The 23154-nt window shown below is 40.0% G+C and overlaps 1 non-coding gene across 1 annotated transcript; it reads left to right on the plus strand.

Moving 5' to 3' along the window:
• The first annotated feature begins 996 nt into the window (after positions 1-996).
• Positions 997-1111, plus strand: LOC136744080 (U5 spliceosomal RNA). Its single transcript, XR_010815883.1, has one exon. It is a non-coding gene; the product is annotated as a U5 spliceosomal RNA (small nuclear RNA).
• Positions 1112-23154: the final 22043 nt, after the last annotated feature.

A 23154-nucleotide genomic window follows, 5' to 3' on the forward strand; every position in this document is an offset into this window, starting at 1 on the left:
ATGAACATCTGAATGATTCAGAGGAGAACTGGGTGAAAGTGGTCTCAGATGAGACCAAAATCAAGCTGTTTGCCATCAACTCAACTCGCCGTGTTTGGAGGAGGAGGAATGACCCCAAGAACACCATTCCCACCATCAAACAAGGAGGTGGAAACATTATGCTTTGGGGCTGTTTTTCTGCTAAGGGGACAGGACAACTGCACCGCATCAAAGGGACGATGGACGGGGCCATGTACCGTCAAATCATGGGTGAGAACCTCCTTCCCTAAGCCAGGGCATTGAAAATGGGTCAAATACTTATTTCCCTCATTAACATGCAAATCAATGTATAACTTTTTTGAAATGCATTTTTCTGGATTTTTTGGCTGTTATTCTGTCTCTCACTGTTAAAATACACCTACCATTAAAATTATAGACTGATCATTTCTTTGTCAGTGGGCAAACGTACAAAATCAGCAGGGGATCAAATACTTTTTTCCCCCACTGTACATACATATATATGGAAAAGAAACATTACAAGTATAAATCACAATAAGATGTAATAAAGTACAGATAAACAAAATGTAATAAAATGTGATCTTTTTGAAAATGCAGGGACGTCACTGGAAAAGATGATGTCTGGATGGCAGCATATGTTGCTCCAAAATGTGTACATCTCTTCTGCAAAAATGGTGCCCTCACAGATGTGCGAGTTACATGACAGACAGACAGACAGACACTCACACCCACACACACACACTTTCACAGACAGACATACACACACACACACACACACTCACTTTCACACAGAGACAGGCACACACACGTACAGACACACACACTCACTTTCACACAGAGACAGACACACACACACACACATACATACATACATACATATGGAAAAGAAACAATACATTTATAAATCACAATAAGATGTAATAAAGTACAGAAAAACTAAATGTAAGAAAATGTGATCTTTAATACACACAAATATGTATGGCTGGTCGGATGCGTCTTGGACTCGGGTTCCTCTTCATTACGTATAACGCTTTTGCCTTTTGCTAAAGCTTTCCGTGGAGGGGATCGTGGGTGAGTTTGTACCATTTTTGGGAGGATCTGCCTTGTTGGGGCGGAGCTGTGATCCAGGTGAACAGCAGATCGGGCATAGGTGGGCATGTGGGCAGAGGAGTAGGAAGGCCGGTCAAGCAAATAAGCTTGCTAAGGTACGCAGCAGCAGCAAGCAGCCCCCCCATCCAGCCAGCCAGCCAGTCTGGCTGGCAGTGACTGAGTGGTTGACAGACGGCAAGCAACGGAATGTACGTGCTCTGTGATGTCATAGCAGTCAGCTGAGAGAGGCTCGTGATGTCATCGCTGAGCTGGCTGGCTGGCTGGCTCTGTGTGTGTGTGTGTGTGTGTCTATGTCTGTCTGTTTTTCTGTTTGTCAGTCTGTCTGTCTGTCTCTCTCTCTCTCTCTCCCTCTCAATTCTATTCATTTGTATTGTCAAAGCAATTGGACATACATACATACATACATACATACATATATATATATATATATATATATATATGTATGTAGCGTAAGGTACACTTTTAAATTTCAATTAAAGAAGTGAATTCATAGTATCACCTTATCACGAATCCTGGAGTCTTGTAGAACTCAATTTCTGTAATAATTGGACGCAGACACCAATTCCAAAGATATAAATTGTCAAATTTATTTAAAAACAAAGACTAAATGTAGCACTACACTAATTATACAAAAGGGAAAAACTAATTAAAATTCAACTCTAGATCAACAAATCAAAGACAAATCACTTCCGTGACCAAATCAAAGACCATGGGATCCCATAGGATAACACACAAATCGTTAAACAAAAAAGGTTATAAACACATTGACTACAATACCGGTTAGTAATTCTAGGAATCACTAAGAAACAGTTGAAAGTGCTAAATTGCAGTTTCAGAAGATGAAAAAAAACAGTAACTGATGGGATATGTAGTACTTTATACTCGAGTGGTCTATGCGATTACACCCTGTTGGTGTTATTAAGAACGCCAAGTACCAGAATGCAGAGCGGGACTGTTTTTTGTGCCGTGACTTGTCGGGGGAAAAACGCGCAGAAAAAACGGACGAGAAGGTGAAGGTAGTATGGCGGTGATGCACGCGTTGGTGAAGTGGGAAAGCGGGGTCGACAAAGACTCTTACAGCGTGATTCCCACTGCTTGCTTTCGCAATTTTGATTTATTCAGCATTGCTGATGATGACGAAGAGACGACTCGAAACTTCAGAGCAGAGTGGAGAGACACGAACAAACCTCCAAAAGGTGGATGGCCTGTCCATGAAGCGCAGATCATTATGACTGGTAACAATGTTTATTTAAAAAAAAAAAACATTAAAGTCTTTACATGCTATTTGATATATACAATCACAGTATATTTGAAATGAATGTTTAAGTTATTAATGTGTTGTACTTCTAACATACTCTTATAACATGGTAGGTGGTGGTGAGGGCGCTAAAACTCGTCATACTTGACTGGCATTTGTAAGAACGATTTATTGTGTGTTGTGCTTTACAATAAAATCCCCCAAATCACAAAATAAATTAAACCAGATATAATTTAACTTCAGTTTTGATTCAGTGTTGGCTGTTCATCTTAATTTGTATGGTCAAAGCACAGTATTTTTATGACAAATAAATATAATCCCCAAATATCTGTGGACATAATGCAGGGTTTTATTTATTTTATTTTTATTTTAGGAAAAGAAGGCGAACTAAGAAGAAAACTTAATGACCTAACAAAAATGCCCTGTCCTAAAATGAAGAGAGTACCTAAACCAAACAAAAAACTTCAAATTTCAGATGATAGTGACCTTGATGAACCACAGTTACCGGTGAGATAATTACTGCAAATATAAAATAAATGTATTGCAGGATTGTTTTTTTTAAATCATTTTCATTATATATATATATATATATATATTCATTTTAAACTCTTTTTCTCTCTGAATACAGCACAAAATAAGAGAAAACCGATGGAGCTTCAAGAATTAGATCCCGTCATATTCTACAGACATTTAAAGAGTCCAGTGAAGTTGAGCTACAGCAAAAAGTTAAGCAGCTCGAAAAGGAAAACACAAGACTTAAAAATGAAAACCAATGTCTTCGAAACCGTATGGTTGATGGTAAGTTTTTTTATTTATAGCAAATAATTCCTTACCTTGATAAATGTTATTCTTCAGTAATTTAGATTCCAGAGTAATGTATTATAGTTGATCATACTGAAGTAATCTAGAACCACAATACAGACTCTTAATGTGCACTGTCTAATAGTTTAATAATACTGATTATTAAATAAAGTTTTTCAACATAACTTCATAATCCTACATTAATGACTATATGCATTACATTAGACCTGGTAATTCTTGTATTTTATCTTTTTTATTTTTTTCGTAGCTAATGTTAATGACCCACAAAAAGGTCAGTTTGCCAATAACATAGAGCAAGTCTCTCAAGTATAATTGCAGGCATTGATGGTTTTGTTTTCACTTTGTATTAAATATATTACTAGAAATGATTATCATTTAATACTAAGGTTTTTTTCTCCAGAGATTCCAGACCTTTTGGACAATCTGAAAAAAATTGTAACAAAAGCCACATTTATCAGCAATGAAGACAAAAGTGTGTCACCATCAAGTGGTTCTGACAGCCCCACAGCAAATTGTTCTGAATCTGACAAAGAATCACCAAAACAGGTATAACACTCTTGGTCTACAATATTACAAAGACAAGGTAAAAATATATATATTGAAAACAAATATTGGTTGTAAACAATCTAATGATGCTACATTATCAGTTATATTCATAGTTAAAGTTAATAATAAGAATGTAATTGAATTATGGGTGTCACAGATTCACTGACTTTATTATGTCTGTAAATTAATAAACTTAGAATTGAGACATACTGTGGTCTTTAATAACACATTTCTGTAACAAAATCACAGCCTTACTGATAATGTATTCCACTTAACATAATATAAGAATAGTTTGGGGATAAACTTGTTTTTTATTTACCATTGTCTTTTAGGTGGAAATATTCCCAGGCACTGGAGTTTACATTGACAAACTGTCCTGGATCCTTGCAGAGAGGTGCAGCACGAATACGTCATATGCAAGAACCCTGACGGTTGCTGTCTTTGACTTTCCAACATTACTAAAGAGCAATCTTCGTGGTGGTGGCAGCAAGAGAGATCCAACTTCGGAGACATTAAGATCCTCATTGATGTTATTGAGGATCATATACAGCTGCCTTCGGAAGGACACGACGTGTTTCAGTTGCGGGGCTTTGCAGCCCAGCGGGACCCTCTTAATGCCGGACATCAGCTGCCCGAGCCGGTGCGGATGAACGGAGGGACGTTAGACAGCGTTACCTTCCGGGCAGGAGCAGCGAGCGGCAACACCGGGGTGAAAGTGTCGTCTAACACTGTGCCATTAGCCACTAGCTGATTGAGCAGATCAGTGGTTTTTAAGAAGATAACAATGGCAGCAGACTTGATATTTTCACACCCTGCTACCTCCCCAACCGCTAACACACACTGCTCTAGGGGGCAGAACTGCACCGGAGCGATCTTGACTCCATGGCGTCGGGTCAGTTTTTCAAAAGACGCATTCAGGGGGTCCGACCCCCCGACCCGGGAAGAACTACCGGTACTCCCCCCTCCCCTCCCCTGTTCCCCCACAATAAGAAAAGCACTGAAAACAGAAGACAAAATAAACAAACTGAAAAAAGTAAAGCAACAAAAAAACGCAGCCAAAGGACAGAGCTCTCAGCAGCACTCCCGCTCACTGCAGACCCCTCCCACACACTCCCAGCTGAGAGAGAGAGAGAGTTAGTGTCTGTCTGTCTCTCTCTCTCTGTAGATGCATCATAGGGAACATATGTAACAATCTCTCTTTTTGTTTACCAAAAATGAGAATGAACGTATTTCAAGTGGGTGTTGCCTTGGTTGGAAACGTTTTAAGATTATTTACGAAGTGTAAAGTGGATTTGTCTCAGTTCTCCGTAGTTTTCAATGTATGTGCCATTCAGTAGCGTTAATGTCACAGATGTGCCCTATGCAGTGGTAGGGTCAATAAAATGTCAGTAAAACTTTATTTTAGCAATTATGGAGGGGAAGAACTGCAAATAGCGGGTCCCCACTAATTATCTAACTTACCAACAACGTTTCAAATTAGGTCTTGCGAAGCTGCCAAATAATGCTGTATAATCGTATGTGTCTTCATACACCGGCTGCTATAGTCTGATAGCTTTGATTATATATACATATTTTCTCGTGAACCACAAATGCTATTTGCTTGATTTTTACAGAGTATGTTATAAATACCATTCTTATGAAGCCTGACAAATTGTATGCTGTAATTATGAATATTTTCAAATCATTTGTTTGTTTTTCCTAACATGTTACAAATGTTCCCTATGTGAAAGATGCATTATATCTTAATAACGTCTAAACAATTAAAGATATACAGATTATTATTTTTGGTAAAGTTATAATACATTGCTATTAACTATGTGTGTCAGTAAAAGTTTAAATTTCCTAAAGGATTTTTATTGATCTTGCAAAATAAGTGTTTAGGGAACATTTGTAACATAGAGGTGGGTTAGCCACCGGCTAAGGGCAGCGGCTCCGGCTCCAGCACCGTCACCATGTCGCTGGAAAAGCGCTAAGTGAGCTCACAGTGAGCTCAGTGTAATGTCTGCTCTGGTGAGCTCACAGTGTGACCTAGTCGTGAGTTCACGTCTTCACTGGGTAGTCCTTGACAACTTAATTGACTCAAATCTTGGGCTTAATTGGTCAAAATGACCATTGGTTGAAGGTACTCAGGGACTGATGTGTAGAGAGACTTATTAAACCTGCAGGATTGTGGTTTTCCCAGATCAGAATTAACCAGATCACCACAAAGGAACATGGTAGGTGCTATTGCAACACAGATTACACAAATACATTGAAATCCAAGTTTGCAGTGGTCCTTGGGCCATTGGGTGGTGATCCAGATCACTTCAGCAGGAATTTTGCAGTGGTCTGGACTACAACTCTCTCTCTCTCTCTCCCTCTCTCTCTCTCTCTCTCTCTCTCTCTCTCAATTAATTTCATTTGTATTGTCAAAGCAATTGGACATACATACACATACATACATATACACTCACCTAAAGGATTATTAGGAACACCTGTTCAATTTCTCATTAATGCAATTATCTAATCAACCAATCACATGGCAGTTGCTTCAATGCATTTAGGGGTGTGGTCCTGGTCAAGACAATCTCCTGAACTCCAAACTGAATGTCTGAATGGGAATGAAAGGTGATTTAAGCAATTTTGAGCGTGGCATGGTTGTTGGTGCCAGACGGGCCGGTCTGAGTATTTCACAATCTGCTCAGTTACTGGGATTTTCACGCACAACCATTTCTAGGGTTTACAAAGAATGGTGTGAAAAGGGAAAAACATCCAGTATGCGGCAGTCCTGTGGGCGAAAATGCCTTGTTGATGCTAGAGCTCAGAGGAGAATGGGCCGACTCGATTCAAGCTGATAGAAGAGCAACTTTGACTGAAATAACCACTCGTTACAACCGAGGTATGCAGCAAAGCATTTGTGATGCCACAACACGTACAACCTTGAGGCGGATGGGCTACAACAGCAGAAGACCCCACTGGGTACCACTCATCTCCACTACAAATAGGAAAAAGAGGCTACAATTTGCACAAGCTCACCAAAATTGGACAGTTGAAGACTGGAAAAATGTTGCCTGGTCTGATGAGTCTCGATTTCAGAGTCAGAATTTGGCGTAAACAGAATGAGAACATGGATCCATCATGCCTTGTTACCACTGTGCAGGCTGGTGGTAGTGGATGTAATGGTGTGGGGGATGTTTTCTTGGCACACTTTAGGCCCCTTAGTGCCAATTGGGCATCGTTTAAATGCCACGGCCCGTTGTTTCTGACCATGTCCATCCCTTTATGACCACCATGTACCCATCCTCTGATGGCTACTTCCAGCAGGATAATGTACCATGTCACAAAGGTCGAATCATTTCAAATTGGTTTCTTGAACATGACAATGAGTTCACTGTACTAAACTGGCCCCCACAGTCACCAGATCTCAACCCAATAGAGCATCTTTGGGATGTGGTGTGTAGCGTTATGTTGGGTGTATTTGGATAAGAGTATTTGGGCTCTGAGCTGAAGCACGGATCTAAAGAAGACCTCTCCCCCCCAAAGTTATCAGATTTCCTTAGCTCATCAGCTTGGAACTGGTTTGCATCAAAGTGACAGTTTTGGGGAGGATGGCACCGAGAAGAGGCCAAATAGTTTGTTATTCTGCTATGAGATGTCTGGAGAAAGGGGCCTGTGGGTGATAAAAACTCTTTGAAGTGGATGAGAGCCGAAATCCCGACATAGAGCTACGAACCCAGGCCAACCGGCATTTCCAAAAGATGGCATGGATTGACATCAGTCATAAATCCAAAGTCACAAAAGATTAAGTCTGTTTTAGTTACTTGTGATAAATTGTTGATATCCTAAGCGTTGGCATTAGAGTCATTAGGTGATTAATCGAGTACTGTTCTGTTGGGTTGTTACTGAATAGCCAAAACAATGATTACCCAAATGTCCCCATGTGAAGCATTGATTGTTAAGGTACCAGGAACAGAGATTCCTGAATTCCTTGGACAACTAGGCAGTTTGGACTTTGAAGTAGAGTCGCGTCGAACTCAGTTGGTAAACGACACTACGACGCAACTCGAAAAAGAGTCGATAGAGGTGATGAAAGTTATGGCTAGCTTAGCACTTGCGAGCTCAAGGGTAGTGAACTGGATCATAAGCAAGTTTGAAAAACTGAAAAAGCTAGGAGAAAAGTATGCTAAAGCGAAAGAAGAAAGAGCCAAACGGCATGGAATGGTTTTAGAATTTGAAGGAAAGCTAGATACTTGTGGAAAACAAGTCATTGTGTTGAATGCTGAAAAAGAGGACTTAATTGAACAGAGAGAGCAATTAGGAAATGATTTAAGACAATGTCAAGTTGAATTGGAAACAACTCTGATCCAAGTAAAAGGTCTGCAAAATGACAGATGTAAAGCGGTTGAAAATGAAAGGATAGTTTTGAAGGACCGGGATGTTTTGGAAATGTGTCTTTGCAAAACAGTCAGGGAGAAAGATTTGGGCACTGTAAAAATGGAGATACTCGAAGGCGAGGTCATACATTTAAAAAGGGACAGTGAAGAAATGAGGAGAGTAAATCAGGTGCTTAGGGGAGAACTCAAATCAACTGAAGTTGAAAATGAGCGTCTCAAGCAACAAATAGGGGCCCTGAAAGCTGCCTCTTGGTGGGCTGCAAAGCTGACACCTGACAGCATAAAGGAACAGCCGGAACCGGCCAATGCACGGAGTCGCACACCGTCTCCACATTTAGGCCCCGGGTTGCCTCGTCCTGATCGTACCCCTCCCTGTAGTCTTTCTCCATCCAGGGTAAGAAGCTCGTCGCACAGACGAACTTCCTCTCCCGAGAGTCCAGACCGAAAGGTTAACATGCGCCAGTTGAGAGAACTGGCTAAAGATTGTGAAACCTTTAACCCAGCAGACAAGGAAGGAAATGTGGAAGCGTATATTAAGGACATTAAGTATGCTTTGAGTTTCTATCCTGAGGCTACGGAGAAGGAAAAGGTTCTCCTAATCCGCAAAACTACCTCTCGCCAAGTCCATTCTTGGATGGAGAGGCAAGGGTCCATGGTCTGCGATAGGTTTCAACGCTTGTGCAGAGCATTAGTTAGGGACTATTCCAGGTTCATTGATCCAGTGGCAGCAGTGACTGCCGCACACCAGATCAAACAGGGTAAGCATGAGTCCCCCCGTGATTACTATGAAAAGCTTAGGAAAACCTATTTTGCGGGTCAAGATCGACCCGGGGCCGAGGAAGAGGTGAGCTTTAAAGGGTTGTTTGTTGCTAATTTGTTCCCAACGATTAAGGAAATGATCATATTACATGCAGACGCAACGTATATGAACATAGCTGAAATTCGAAAAAATGGCACAGAAAGCTTGGGAAAGCAAGTACAATAGCACTTCTGATCGTAAAGATTCAAGCACCCAAGTACTGGCAAGGCGCTCTGAGAGCCCTATTTCTCCACTGGAGTTAGAGGGGACAGAGATTCAAAGAAGGAAAGAACCTCCCAAGGATGGAATCCAAGACACCCAGGCTTACAATAAAAAAAAGAAATCTGCTCCTAGCCTAGGTGGGTTAACTCAGTCTCTGAGCAATGTTGCAGTTTCTGAGCTACTGCTACGCTTAGCTCTGCTCCCTTTGCCCCCTCTTCCCAAACTGGAAGTTAGTAGCCAGGGTAAAGGGCCGGACTCGCCACCTAAGGAATGACTAGCTCTGGAACCACCCCCTGTCCCCGCCTCTGTGTTTTTGATTGGATGTGAGGAACAGCAGGGGGGTTTCTCTGACACATCAGCCCACTGGGACCTCCCAGTGGGGGAAGTTGCCTGCAGGCAAGCTGAACCTTTGGTGATGTTACTGGGTGATCTGACACAGAGAGGCAGAGCCAAGCAAGTTTACATAGAAGTGACCATTGAGAATGTGTGGGAGTGAGGAGCCTTGTTGGACACTGGGGCTGAAATTTGTTTAATGTCTGCCACCACAATGGGCAACCTGAAACAAATTATGGAAACCTCAGACCAACGACTGAAAGTGGAAGCTTGTAGTGTGAACATTACAAGTTACACAGAGACTAAGGCACAGCTCACTCAAAAGGCATTGTTAGAGTTCACCTTTGGGAAGATTAAGTTGGTTCATCCAGTTTATATTTCCAAATTTGAAACAGAGAAGTTGATCATTGGTCAGGATCTATTGAACAGGTTGTGGGCTCAAGTTGAATCACCAAAGCCTGTGGAATTGAATGACAGATATGATACAGCCACCAAGGTACAACTTCCCAATGAGACCATTTTTTGTGCATGTCCCTAAAGGGGGCACCGGCTTACCATGTAAGCCAACCATTCGAACCCAGGTCCCTACCAACTATTATAGACATAGTGAAGGTCAGGTGCCTGAATAACACCTGAATTCCCAGTCACCTCCCTCTGTTAATCAACTTCCACCTATTGGTTACCGTCAGTAACCATACTCAATACTGAGTAATACCAATTGTTTTTTTGTTTTAATGTACTTGTGTTTTAATATGTAACCTGTATATGTGCTAGTATAGGATTGTCAATTTGATTGGAATACATTCTGCTTAAATAATGAACTATTAGTTTGTTTTCTTTGATTTCTCGGGGTCATGAATGGTGAAGTCCACTGTTGAATTCTGTTACATAACTTTGAGATAAATGCTTAACGTCTTATTTTGTCTTGAAGGGGATAACGCCCTAGTCGACCTCAGTCCCATTCAAGAAAGGGGGTATGTAGCGTTATGTTGGGTGTATTCTGATAAGAGCATTTTAGCTCTGAGCTGAAGCACTGATCTAAAGAAGACCTCTCCCCCCCAAATTTATCAGATTTCCTTAACTCATCAGCATGTGAACTGGTTTACATCAAAGTGACAGTCTTGGGAGGATGGCACCAAGAATGGGCCAAATAGCTTGGAATCCCTGCTGTGAGATGTCTGGGGAAGGGGGCCTGTAGGAAATAAAAACTCTTTGAAATGGACGAGAGCCGAAATCCCGACACAGAGCTACGAACCCGTGCCAACCGGCATTTCCAAAAGATGGCATGGATTGACATCAGTCATAAATCAAGCCCCCCTCCAATAGGACACTGGGGGCTGAAGCCGAAATCCAATCTCACAAACTAAAGAACCAATCACCTATTGATCTGACAGGCGTATAAAGGGTAACGCACGGCATCTCTCTCTCTCTCTCACCTAAACCAGTAACTCGCTGCCACAGCTCAACTTGTATCTCTGTTGCCAGAACCGGAACCAGAAACCAACTAAGTCTTTACCAGCAACAGAAGGGTTAAACTGGGAGAAGGAGATTGAGCCGTACGAAGAATTCTTTTAAAGGACTTTATTAAATAAAGAACTTTACAGACTGCGCTGCCCGCCTGTGCCCAGCCATCCAGCTGGACAATTGACTAAGTCGACTGAATACGAAAGTCATTTAAATAGCTATTTGAGTCTTAAGAAACTTGACCCTTGGAACGAACAGGGCCCTGCTTTCCTCAAAGACTTTGTCTTCAAGTAACTACGGTGGAACCCTGCTTACAAAGAAGATTTTGTGCACAACCTTGGAGCCTTCAAACCAGTGGAAAATCTGTTTGGAAAAGACTCTACATTCGCGAAACCCCAACTTCCAGGTGCATCGACTGAGTGGAAGTTCTTGGACAAAGCCGAACCGGACTGCCTTTGTTCCAAACCACACGGACCTCGTGCCGTGTGCTGTTATCTGAGCCCGAAGCCAGAGAGGCCTCTCTGCGACGAAGTTCACATAAGTTTAACAGTTTGGAGTTTGTGATTCATGACATTTGAGAAATCAATTAGAAATGTTAATCTGTGATTCATAACTCTAGAATGTGTAATATCATTTAGTTTTCTTAAATATAAATGTGTGTTGCATTCAACTGTTTTGTTGATAATTTTAGAAATAAAATCTGTCAACGCCGAGAAATATCTTCTCATTCCTGTTTAACTGTTTAGTCTGAAATTGACACAAGTTAATAGACACCAGATTATAGGTGGCCCTGCCTATCCTTAATCATTGAATAATAATCAGTTAAGGGAAATTGTGGTAACAAGTAATGATAGGATCTTTCTCTCCACCTAAACGTTAATGAGACTGATATATATATAACGAGAAGTTACCTGACATAAATACTAACCTGCATAGTTATTGAATGTCTGACTAACAATACTAATGAGAGACTCACCTTCGTCTTACTAACCGGTATTGTAGTCAATGTGTTTATAACCTTTTTTGTTTAATGATTTGTGTGTTATCATATGCGATCCCATGGTCTTTGATTTGGTCACGGAAGTGATTTGTCTTTGATTTGTTGATCTAGAGTTGAATTTTAATTAGTTTTTCCCTTTTGTATAATTAGTGTAGTGCTACATTTAGTCTTTGTTTTTGAATAAATTTGACAATTTATATCTTTGGAATTGGTGTCTGCATCCAATTATTACAGAAAATGAGTTCTACAAGATTCCAGGATTCGTGATAAGGTGATACTATAAATTCACTTCTTTAATTGAATTTTATAAGTGTACCTTACGCTACACCTTTGACCACCACGTCTTCCTCCTCCCACTGCTTGACCTCTATTGTGACCTGGATCACCTGCCGGCTCCATGTTATCGCTGTGTTGTTGAGGTGGATAGCACGCATTTCACTCGATACTCGTACCACAATGTGAAATCAATCATCAATAACCTGTTGGCAGTATTGGAAAAGCAATTACAAGGGCCTGCATACATACAGTAATGTCAAATCTGATGTGGAAGAACAATTCCTTTATCCCTCTGTTCTCCACCAGGGTTGTGCTGATCGCCTCGATTGGCAAGTTTGCAGTGTGAGGAGTGGATCCATGTCGTCGTTCCTAGGCACTTCACAGCTGTGTGGGTGGTCAGGAGCACCTGGTAGGGCCCTGTCCACCTGGGCTGTTGGGAGGACTTTCTCTTGTGTGCTTTGATATACACAGTCATCTTGCTGGAAGGGGTGGTAAACCTGCTGGGATGGTTCAGTCTGGGCGGCTTTCATCTGTGAATGGACAGCTTCGAAAGCACGTGTTAGTCCCATACAAAAAGACAACATAGCATCATCCATCAAGTGGATGTCCATTTCCCTTACAGACAATGGAGGAGTGATGGAGAGTCTCATAAGTCATCCCATAATAATCTCACACGGAGAAAGACCTGTTTTTCTCAATTTGCTGACGATTTCATTGTCATTAGGACTATAGGAAGGGGATCTGGACGTTTGAGTCCTGTTTGTTTGCATATATTAGACAGCTTATTCTTTAATATCCCATTTTGTTTCTCCACTGCTCCAGCTGACTGAGCCTGATGGGGCAGTGAAAATGTTGTTTACCTCGCAGGGCTTTGCATAGTTCCTGCACTATTGTCCCAGTGAAGTGAGTGTTCCTATCACTGGAAATTTCCCTGGAATGCGAAATCTACATATAACATCCCTTAACTGTATTTTTGCTACTTTTACTACTTCAGCCTTCCTACGGGATAGGCTTCAACCCATTTAGAACACCTATATATTATTACAAGTATATATTCATATCCACAACATTTAAGCTTTTGAACACAATCTATTTGCATATTGCAGGATTATGAGCTTGACAAATGTGGCAAGTTCTACAAAATTGCTAAGCTGTTACTATAAAACCTGGGGCAAACCAATTTAAAAGACTGATGCACACATCCCCCCTTTGCCCGTGTGGCCAACACCATGCGCCACATGGGCAAACCAGGGAAAGAGTGCCTGTGAGGCAACCAATGCATTAGCAAATGTTTGAGCTCTCTTATGGAAGGTGCAGTGGCCAGTTGCAATTTCCTGGAGCTTTTACAGTGCATCTCAAATTAAATTTCATCCAGCCCCAGGTCATAAAAGTCAAACCCTAGTTACGACATACATAACACATACATTTTGTTGCTTCAAAGAGAATACAAAAGTCAGCAAAACATTCTTTTTTACAAATTCAGTTTGTAAACTGTATTGTACATATATTTGTTGCGTTTTGATTTATAAACATTATACATTGTACAAATCTTAAGTGAAGGGCAATGGACTGATTCTGACTTCATGGCTGTCATTCTATTCATTTGAATAATGTGACATCTCCACTAATAGTACATTATAAATTAAACTATCAATAGAAGAATATGTGCTACTGCGGACGTCATCTGAGCAGTTTCACAATATATTGTAGATTCCTATAATCTGGAAAACCTTTAATTATAGTATTTTAACTTATTTCTCCACTGAGTCAAGCATCACTTCAGCGTAGTGGACCTCAGCATTGGTCTGTTCAAGTTGCTGTGAGGCTGTCTTTAAAGCCGCGCCCTTGGCCTACTGTGTCTCAACAAGAACACCAGCATCTTCTCCATATGGGTCAGACATCGGTTCCTTCAGGACACGATTCATAATATGCATATCTGCCATGTGGAATAAATCAGTCTGAAGACACAATGTGTGGTTCACACAACATCAGAGATCGTCCTTATAAAAGGCATCTCTATCACATTAGTTGACATTCGCACAATCTATAAGGTTTCTAGTAAAGGGACAATTCAAAATAATAATAATCTTGATTCCAATTTATCTCATTTATCAAATTATTTCAGTACAGCACTCAGCTGTCGTCAGCAGCATCATATCTTCTGTGTTTATTGAATCAGCTTTACTTCCTAGTGTAGATACTCTTTTTGTGTGGAGTTTTCAAAGTTTCAAAACAATGTGCTTATCTTTGTCCTTTTATCTAACTTAAATACCTGAGACCATTACAATAACTATTACAGCAGCTCCTTCAACACCATAGTTAATAGTAGTTGGGTAAATGATGGCAGTTATTAATCTTTGTTTCTCAATTCATTTTTTACCAATAAACCATAATTTGAAATTATTTCCATACTCCTATTATTCCTATTTTCATTATTATTAGTTTTATGCGGTTGTCATCTAGTATGTGACGTATTCGTCTGTATCAACATCAATATTATTATCATTATTAATACAAGCAGTGTAAATTACCATTCATTACACTCTTGCTCTGTTTGTAATAAGTTATGAACCCTTACACGTACTTACAGTCTCTGCCTTGTCTCTGACTTCTCTCTCTCTCTCTCTCTCTCTCTCTCTCTCTCTCTCTCTCTCTCTCTCTCTCTCTCATCTCAGGCTGCTTGTCTGCTCAGGCGAACAGGGGGAGCAGAGGAGCACATACGGTCCTTGCCCCCTGCCCCCCTCTTCCTAATTGATAGGGTATTTCTGTTTGTGAAAGGACTATTTCCAAACAGTTTTATAACTTGCCATGACTATGTTTCATTAAATTAGTTATGTTACACCTTTAGTTATACCTGTAGTAACTTCATTATTTTCCCTCATATTCCACTCAATCACCATCAGAGTCTCTCGTGGCAGTACATTTGTCTCACACAGAACAAACTCTCCTTTCTCAACCGCTTTCAATTTTGGATAACATCGCACTGCATCCCAACAGCTGTTCTTTCTCCTATTCCTAATTTCTTACAAGAAAATGCAAGTTATATTTGATCGATTTGTATTATTACTATTTATATACATTTCACTACATTATTGTAGTTAATGAATGTATTTAATCTTTGGAAAATAAGCCTTTTCATTGATCTCAATAATGATGTCCAGGTACTTCAGGAAAGCACATTTTCAAAAAATGTGTCCAGTCAATGATTTCCCCAACTAAGAACCTGCGTGGGCACTAAGACTGTCCTCCTGCGCGGCTCATGTCTTTATTGTGACACTTCCTCCTATTGAAGTCCAATCTACACCAGTACAGGTTCAGAAGAACTGTTCCCGAATCCAGATTGAACTGATCAATAGTTAATTTCTTACCTACACATTGTATTTAGGGATCTATTACTAGGGATTTAAAAACTCTTCATTGTGGAACTCATAGCTTCCAAATGAGCACATCGTTAATTTCCTGGAGTATCTGGTTATCTATTTATCAATATGTAAGAAACCTTCACCGAATGTTTGTGGTTGCCTCGGATTCCTATTTCTAAATTTGGCTCTAATTCCATTTCTAACATGTTACTTTTAACTTCTGTATTCGTAAGACCTATTTAAATAACTTAATTTTGTATTATTATTTCTGTTTGCAATAGCATTCTGTGTACAGTTAAATGCTGACTTTCTTGTAGGTCTGTTATTACAACATATTTAACTGGCGTTTTTTAGCTATCATTCTGTAACTATTTGTGACTTATGACTCTCTTAGTCATATTCTGGACTATACAGTACATGAAAAAGTCAAAATATGGACATTTACCTTGCGCAAACTGAAAACGTACAAACATACAAAGAGACACATATTAATTTGTATCCATAGTAAATTCAGATACCATGGTTTTGGTTGGCATGTTATATTGACCTGCAGTGTCTCAAACTACCCTTATTTATTACTTATCTAGTAATTTTCCTTCAGTATCTTGAGGACTGTCATTTATACTGAAAAACATATATATATATTTTTAATTTGTCTTCGGGGCATTCAGATTGAATTATGCCTGTTGTCTTTTCTTTCTTTTCTCTAACAAATGTTTTAAGATAGCTAGCTTTGGTTTCTCATTTCTTAATGCTTTGTATTCCTATTTTGCAAAACCGTTTTTAGGTGCTCAAGTCTATCTGAATCAAAAGTCCCATCTTCTGGAAACCTTAATTTTCTGTCACCTATTGTCCAGTCAAACGCACCGCTTCACTCCATAGTTATCATACATGTACCTTACATGTGTACCTTTAAGTGGCGGGTCGCCCGTCTTACTAGAGCTGTTCCCACACAGTAACACGTTTTCCCATTTTCTATGTATCGTTTTGTACACAACAACCAAGGCGTGCAAGCCCGCAAAATAACAATAAACGACAGGGGAGAAAACATAGCAAAAAACAAGAAAACACAAATAATACTAAATCCTATATAGGAATAACAACAAACATGCTTTTCAATGTTTGCATTTATAGAAAACTAAACTAAACTATAAACACGTTATTTTATATTATCACCGGCGTATCAGATATTGAACAATTAATTAGCGCTCCTTTTTTTTTTTTTTTCTAATAGTAGGTCAAACCCACTTAAGCCTGCGGGAACCCAGACAGGAAAACACAGTCCTGTTCCTTCACAAACAAGAAGACACAGTCAAGTCTATGGTAACCCTAAGAAACCATGCTCCTCGGTTATTGGTGTCAATGGATCTCATTATCCTGAAACTTTCATGATCGAAACATGGAATACTGTTTGTCAGTTTCCATAAAACTATGCATTAAGAGTAATGCAACAGTCACTTATCATTTTGAGCAGCTGTATCAATTGATAGTTAGATCTTTGTAATGAAATGAATAGACAGTGATCTCAGATGTAATGTGTGAATTGCATTTTGAAATGGTAATACTTTGATGTTAAGTTGTGTCATTTTAGTTCAATGAACAAATGATCTGAGGTTGATGTGTATTGTATCCAAGCAATTGTAAAAAAGTGTTAGAGTTTTGAAAAATGTGCATTTTGATCATCGGGTGTGAGTTTAGTGTCTAGAGTTTTGAAAAATGACATCAAGGTTCTGAAATGAGTGCCAAAGTGATTGTAAAAAAGTGTAATATCAGGGGACAGTGGCTATTAGTGATCTGGCCTTCCGTGGCCTCTGTATTAATGTAACAGGTCACATTGTATGTGTACACTGATACTTGATAGTATAATATAGTACAAGTAAAAAACATACATAGGTATCATAGAAGTATTTTGCAGAAATGATTATGGATAGTTATCAAAATGGAGAGGAAATGCTAAATCCAGTCTCCCCAGGCTGAGCTTCTATTGCTACACCTGCTAAGTGGCTGCTGGCCCCACTATATGGATAGAGCCACACCAAGTACAAGAGTCTCCCCATTGCTATTTATATCTCCCTATCCAATCTTATATACGTGTCAGGGTGGGGTGCCTATTCCCCTGCATGCTTTGAAACCTATAGCACCTGGGACGCACACTTGGGATCCGGTTCCTCTGCCCCTCACATACACATGAGGAATCCCAGGTGCTCAATACGTCATACTGTCTCTTTCATCTCATGTGTAAACTATGGACAAATACATGACTAAACGTGTTTAGTTGCTTTTCCCAGAATGCTTTGCGCCACGATATGCAAATAACGGGGACTATGATTGGCTCCCTGACATTACCCACACTGCGACTGATGCTACCCATTTCACTACCCAACAAAGACCCATAATATGCGTGTGTCTGTCTGTCTGTCTGTCTGTCAAAGTATGTGTCTGTGTCTGTTTGTGTGTGTTTGTGTGTCTGTCTCTGTGTGAAAATGTGCCTGTCTCTGTGTGAAAGTGAGTGTGTCTGTGTCTGTGTCTGTCTGTCTGTGAAAGTGAGTGTGTGAAAGTGTGTGTGAGTGTCTGTCTGTCTGTCTGTCTTTGAAAGTGTGTGTGAGTGTCTGTCTGTCATGTAACTTGCACATCTGTTAGGGCACCATATGCAGAGATGTACACATATTGTTCCTTTTCCATATACACTCACCTAAAGGATTATTAGGAACACCATACTAATACTGTGTTTGACCCCCTTTCGCCTTCAGAACTGCCTTAATTCTACGTGGCATTGATTCAACAAGGTGCTGAAAGCATTCTTTAGAAATGTTGGCCCATATTGATAGGATAGCATCTTGCAGTTGATGGAGATTTGTGGGATGCACATCCAGGGCACGAAGCTCCCGTTCCACCTGTAGCGTAAGGTACACTTATAAATTTCAATTAAAGAAGTGAATTTATAGTATCACCTTATCACGAATCCTGGAATCTTGTAGAACTCAATTTCTGTAATAATTGGACGCAGACACCAATTCCAAAGATATAAATTGTCAAATTTATTCAAAACAAAGACTAAATGTAGCACTACACTAATTATACAAAAGGGAAAAACTAATTAAAATTCAACTCTATATCAACAAATCAAAGACAAATCACTTCCGTGACCAAATCAAAGACCATGGGATCGCATATGATAACACAAATCGTTAAACAAAAGAGGTTATAAACACATTGACTACAATACCAGTTAGTAAGATGAAGGTGAGTCTCTTGTTAGTATTATTAGTCAGACATTAAATAACTACGCAGGTTAGTATTTATGTCAGGTAACTTCTCGTTATATATATGTATCAGTCTCATTAACGTTTAGGTGGAGAGAAAGATCCTATCATTACTTGTTACCACAATTTCCCTTAACTGATTATTATTCAATGATTAAGGATAGGCAGGGCCACCTATAATCTGGTGTCTATTAACTTGTGTCAATTTCAGACTAAACAGTTAAACAGGAATGAGAAGATATTTCTCGGCGTAGACAGATTTTATTTCTAAAATTATCAACAAAACAGTTTAATGCAACACACATTTATATTTAAGAAAACTAAATGATATTACACATTCTAGAGTTATGAATCACAGATTAACATTTCTAATTGATTTCTCAAATGTCATGAATCATGAACTCCAAACTGTTAAACTTATCTGAACTTCGTCGCAGAGAGGCCTCTCTGCCTTCGGGCTCAGATAACAGCACACGGCACGAGGTCCGTGTGGTTTGGAACAAAGGCAGTCCGGTTCGGCTTTGTCCAAGAACTTCCACTCAGTCGATGCACCTGGAAGTTGGGGTTTCGCGAAAGTAGAGTCGTTTCCAAACAGATTTTCCACTGGTTTGAAGGCTCCAAGGTTGTGCACAAAATCTTCTTTGTAAGCAGGTTTCCACCGTAGTTACTTGAAGACAAAGTCTTTGAGGAAAGCAGGGCCCTGTTTGTTCCAAGGGTCAAGTTTCTTAAAACTCAAATAGCTATTTAAATGACTGACACTTTCGTATTCAGTCGACTTAGTCATTTGTCCAGCTGTAAAACTCCACTGATCAGGTGGGCACAGGCGGGCAGCGCAGTCTGTAAAGTTCTTTATTTAATAAAGTCCTTTAAAAGAATTCTTTGTACGGCTCAATCTCCTTCTCCCAGTTTAACTCTTCTGTTGCCGGCAAAGACTTGGTTGGTTTCTGGTTCCGGTTCGGGCAACAGAGCTACAGGTTGAGCTGTGGCAGCGAGTTACTGGTTCAGGTGAGAGAGAGAGAGAAAGAAAGGCCGTGTTTGTCCTTTATAGTCTATCAGATCAATAGGTGATTGGTTCCTGAGTTCTTGAGATTGGATTTCGGTTTCAGCCCCCAGTGTCCTATTGCAGGGGGGCTTGATTTATGACTGATGTCAATCCATGCCATCTTTTGGAAATGCCGGTTGGCACGGGTTCGTAGCTCTGTGTCGGGATTTCGGCTCTCGTCCATTTCAAAGAGTTTTTATTTCCTACAGGCCCCCTTCCCCAGACATCTCACAGCAGGGATTCCAAGCTATTTGGCCCATTCTCGGTGCCATCCTCCCAAGACTGTCACTTTGATGTAAACCAGTTCACATGCTGATGAGTTAAGGAAATCTGATAAATTTGGGGGGGAGAGGTCTTCTTTAGATCAGTGCTTCAGCTCAGAGCTAAAATGCTCTTATCAGAATACACCCAACATAACGCTACACTGGTTAATTCTGTTCTGGGAAAACCACAATCCTGCAGGTTTAATAAGTCTCTCTACACATCAGTCCCTGAGTACCTTCAACCAATGGTCATTTTGACCAATTAAGCCCAAGAATTGAGTCAATTAAGTTGTCATGGACTACCCAGTGAAGACGTGAACTCACGACTAGGTCACACTGTGAGCTCACCAGAGCAGACATTACACTGAGCTCACTGTGAGCTCACTTAGCGCTTTTCCAGCGACATGGTGCCGGTGCTGGAGCCGGAGCTGCTGCTCGGCCTGGGATCCAGCTGATCTTTTTTGAACCGGCCCGCTTTTCCACCGGTTTTGACGTCACTGGATGTGGGCGTTCCCAAGCATGGAGTAGAAGTGGAGAAACACAGCAATAGTAATCAGCACCGAGGCGACTGCGTCTTTAAACCCCATTTAACATCACAATCAAACTCATTCCGCGTCTATGGCAAATCGTAACCCTAATGTTACAAATGTTCCCTAAACACCTATTTTGCAGGATCAATAAAAAATTATTAGGATTTTTTAAACTTTTACTGACACACATAGTTAATAGCAATGTGTTATAACTTTACCGAAAATAATAATCTGTATATCTTTAATTGTTTAGACGTTATTAAGATATAATGCATCTTTCACATAGGGAACATTTGTAACATGTTAGGAAAAACAAACAAATGATTTGAAAATATTCATAATTACAGCATACAATTTGTCAGGCTTCATAAGAATGGTATTTATAACATACTCTGTAAAAATCAAGCAAATAGCATTTGTGGTTCACGAGAAAATATATATATATAATCAAAGCTATCAGACTATAGCAGCCGGTGTATGAAGACACATACGATTATACAGCATTATTTGGCAGCTTCGCAAGACCTAATTTGAAACGTTGTTGGTAAGTTAGATAATTAGTGGGGACCCGCTATTTGCAGTTCTTCCCCTCCATAATTGCTAAAATAAAGTTTTACTGACATTTTATTGACCCTACCACTGCATAGGGCACATCTGTGACATTAACGCTACTGAATGGCACATACATTGAAAACTACGGAGAACTGAGACAAATCCACTTTACACTTCATAAATAATCTTAAAACGTTTCCAACCAAGGCAACACCCACTTGAAATACGTTCATTCTCATTTTTGGTAAACAAAAAGAGAGATTGTTACATATGTTCCCTATGATGCATCTACAGAGAGAGAGAGACAGACAGACACTAACTCTCTCTCTCTCAGCTGGGAGTGTGTGGGAGGGGTCTGCAGTGAGCGGGAGTGCTGCTGAGAGCTCTGTCCTTTGGCTGCGTTTTTTTGTTGCTTTACTTTTTTCAGTTTGTTTATTTTGTCTTCTGTTTTCAGTGCTTTTCTTATTGTGGGGGAACAGGGGAGGGGAGGGGGGAGTACCGGTAGTTCTTCCCGGGTCGGGGGGTCGGACCCCCTGAATGCGTCTTTTGAAAAACTGACCCGACGCCATGGAGTCAAGATCGCTCCGGTGCAGTTCTGCCCCCTAGAGCAGTGTGTGTTAGCGGTTGGGGAGGTAGCAGGGTGTGAAAATATCAAGTCTGCTGCCATTGTTATCTTCTTAAAAACCACTGATCTGCTCAATCAGCTAGTGGCTAATGGCACAGTGTTAGACGACACTTTCACCCCGGTGTTGCCGCTCGCTGCTCCTGCCCGGAAGGTAACGCTGTCTAACGTCCCTCCGTTCATCCGCACCGGCTCGGGCAGCTGATGTCCGGCATTAAGAGGGTCCCGCTGGGCTGCAAAGCCCCGCAACTGAAACACGTCGTGTCCTTCCGAAGGCAGCTGTATATGATCCTCAATAACATCAATGAGGATCTTAATGTCTCCGAAGTTGGATCTCTCTTGCTGCCACCACCACGAAGATTGCTCTTTAGTAATGTTGGAAAGTCAAAGACAGCAACCGTCAGGGTTCTTGCATATGACGTATTCGTGCTGCACCTCTCTGCAAGGATCCAGGACAGTTTGTCAATGTAAACTCCAGTGCCTGGGAATATTTCCACCTAAAAGACAATGGTAAATAAAAAACAAGTTTATCCCCAAACTATTCTTATATTATGTTAAGTGGAATACATTATCAGTAAGGCTGTGATTTTGTTACAGAAATGTGTTATTAAAGACCACAGTATGTCTCAATTCTAAGTTTATTAATTTACAGACATAATAAAGTCAGTGAATCTGTGACACCCATAATTCAATTACATTCTTATTATTAACTTTAACTATGAATATAACTGATAATGTAGCATCATTAGATTGTTTACAACCAATATTTGTTTTCAATATATATATTTTTACCTTGTCTTTGTAATATTGTAGACCAAGAGTGTTATACCTGTTTTGGTGATTCTTTGTCAGATTCAGAACAATTTGCTGTGGGGCTGTCAGAACCACTTGATGGTGACACACTTTTGTCTTCATTGCTGATAAATGTGGCTTTTGTTACAATTTTTTTCAGATTGTCCAAAAGGTCTGGAATCTCTGGAGAAAAAAACCTTAGTATTAAATGATAATCATTTCTAGTAATATATTTAATACAAAGTGAAAACAAAACCATCAATGCCTGCAATTATACTTGAGAGACTTGCTCTATGTTATTGGCAAACTGACCTTTTTGTGGGTCATTAACATTAGCTACGAAAAAAATAAAAAAGATAAAATACAAGAATTACCAGGTCTAATGTAATGCATATAGTCATTAATGTAGGATTATGAAGTTATGTTGAAAAACTTTATTTAATAATCAGTATTATTAAACTATTAGACAGTGCACATTAAGAGTCTGTATTGTGGTTCTAGATTACTTCAGTATGATCAACTATAATA

Source organism: Amia ocellicauda, unplaced genomic scaffold (assembly GCF_036373705.1).
Source record: "Amia ocellicauda isolate fAmiCal2 unplaced genomic scaffold, fAmiCal2.hap1 HAP1_SCAFFOLD_82, whole genome shotgun sequence".
NCBI lineage: Eukaryota > Metazoa > Chordata > Actinopteri > Amiiformes > Amiidae > Amia > Amia ocellicauda.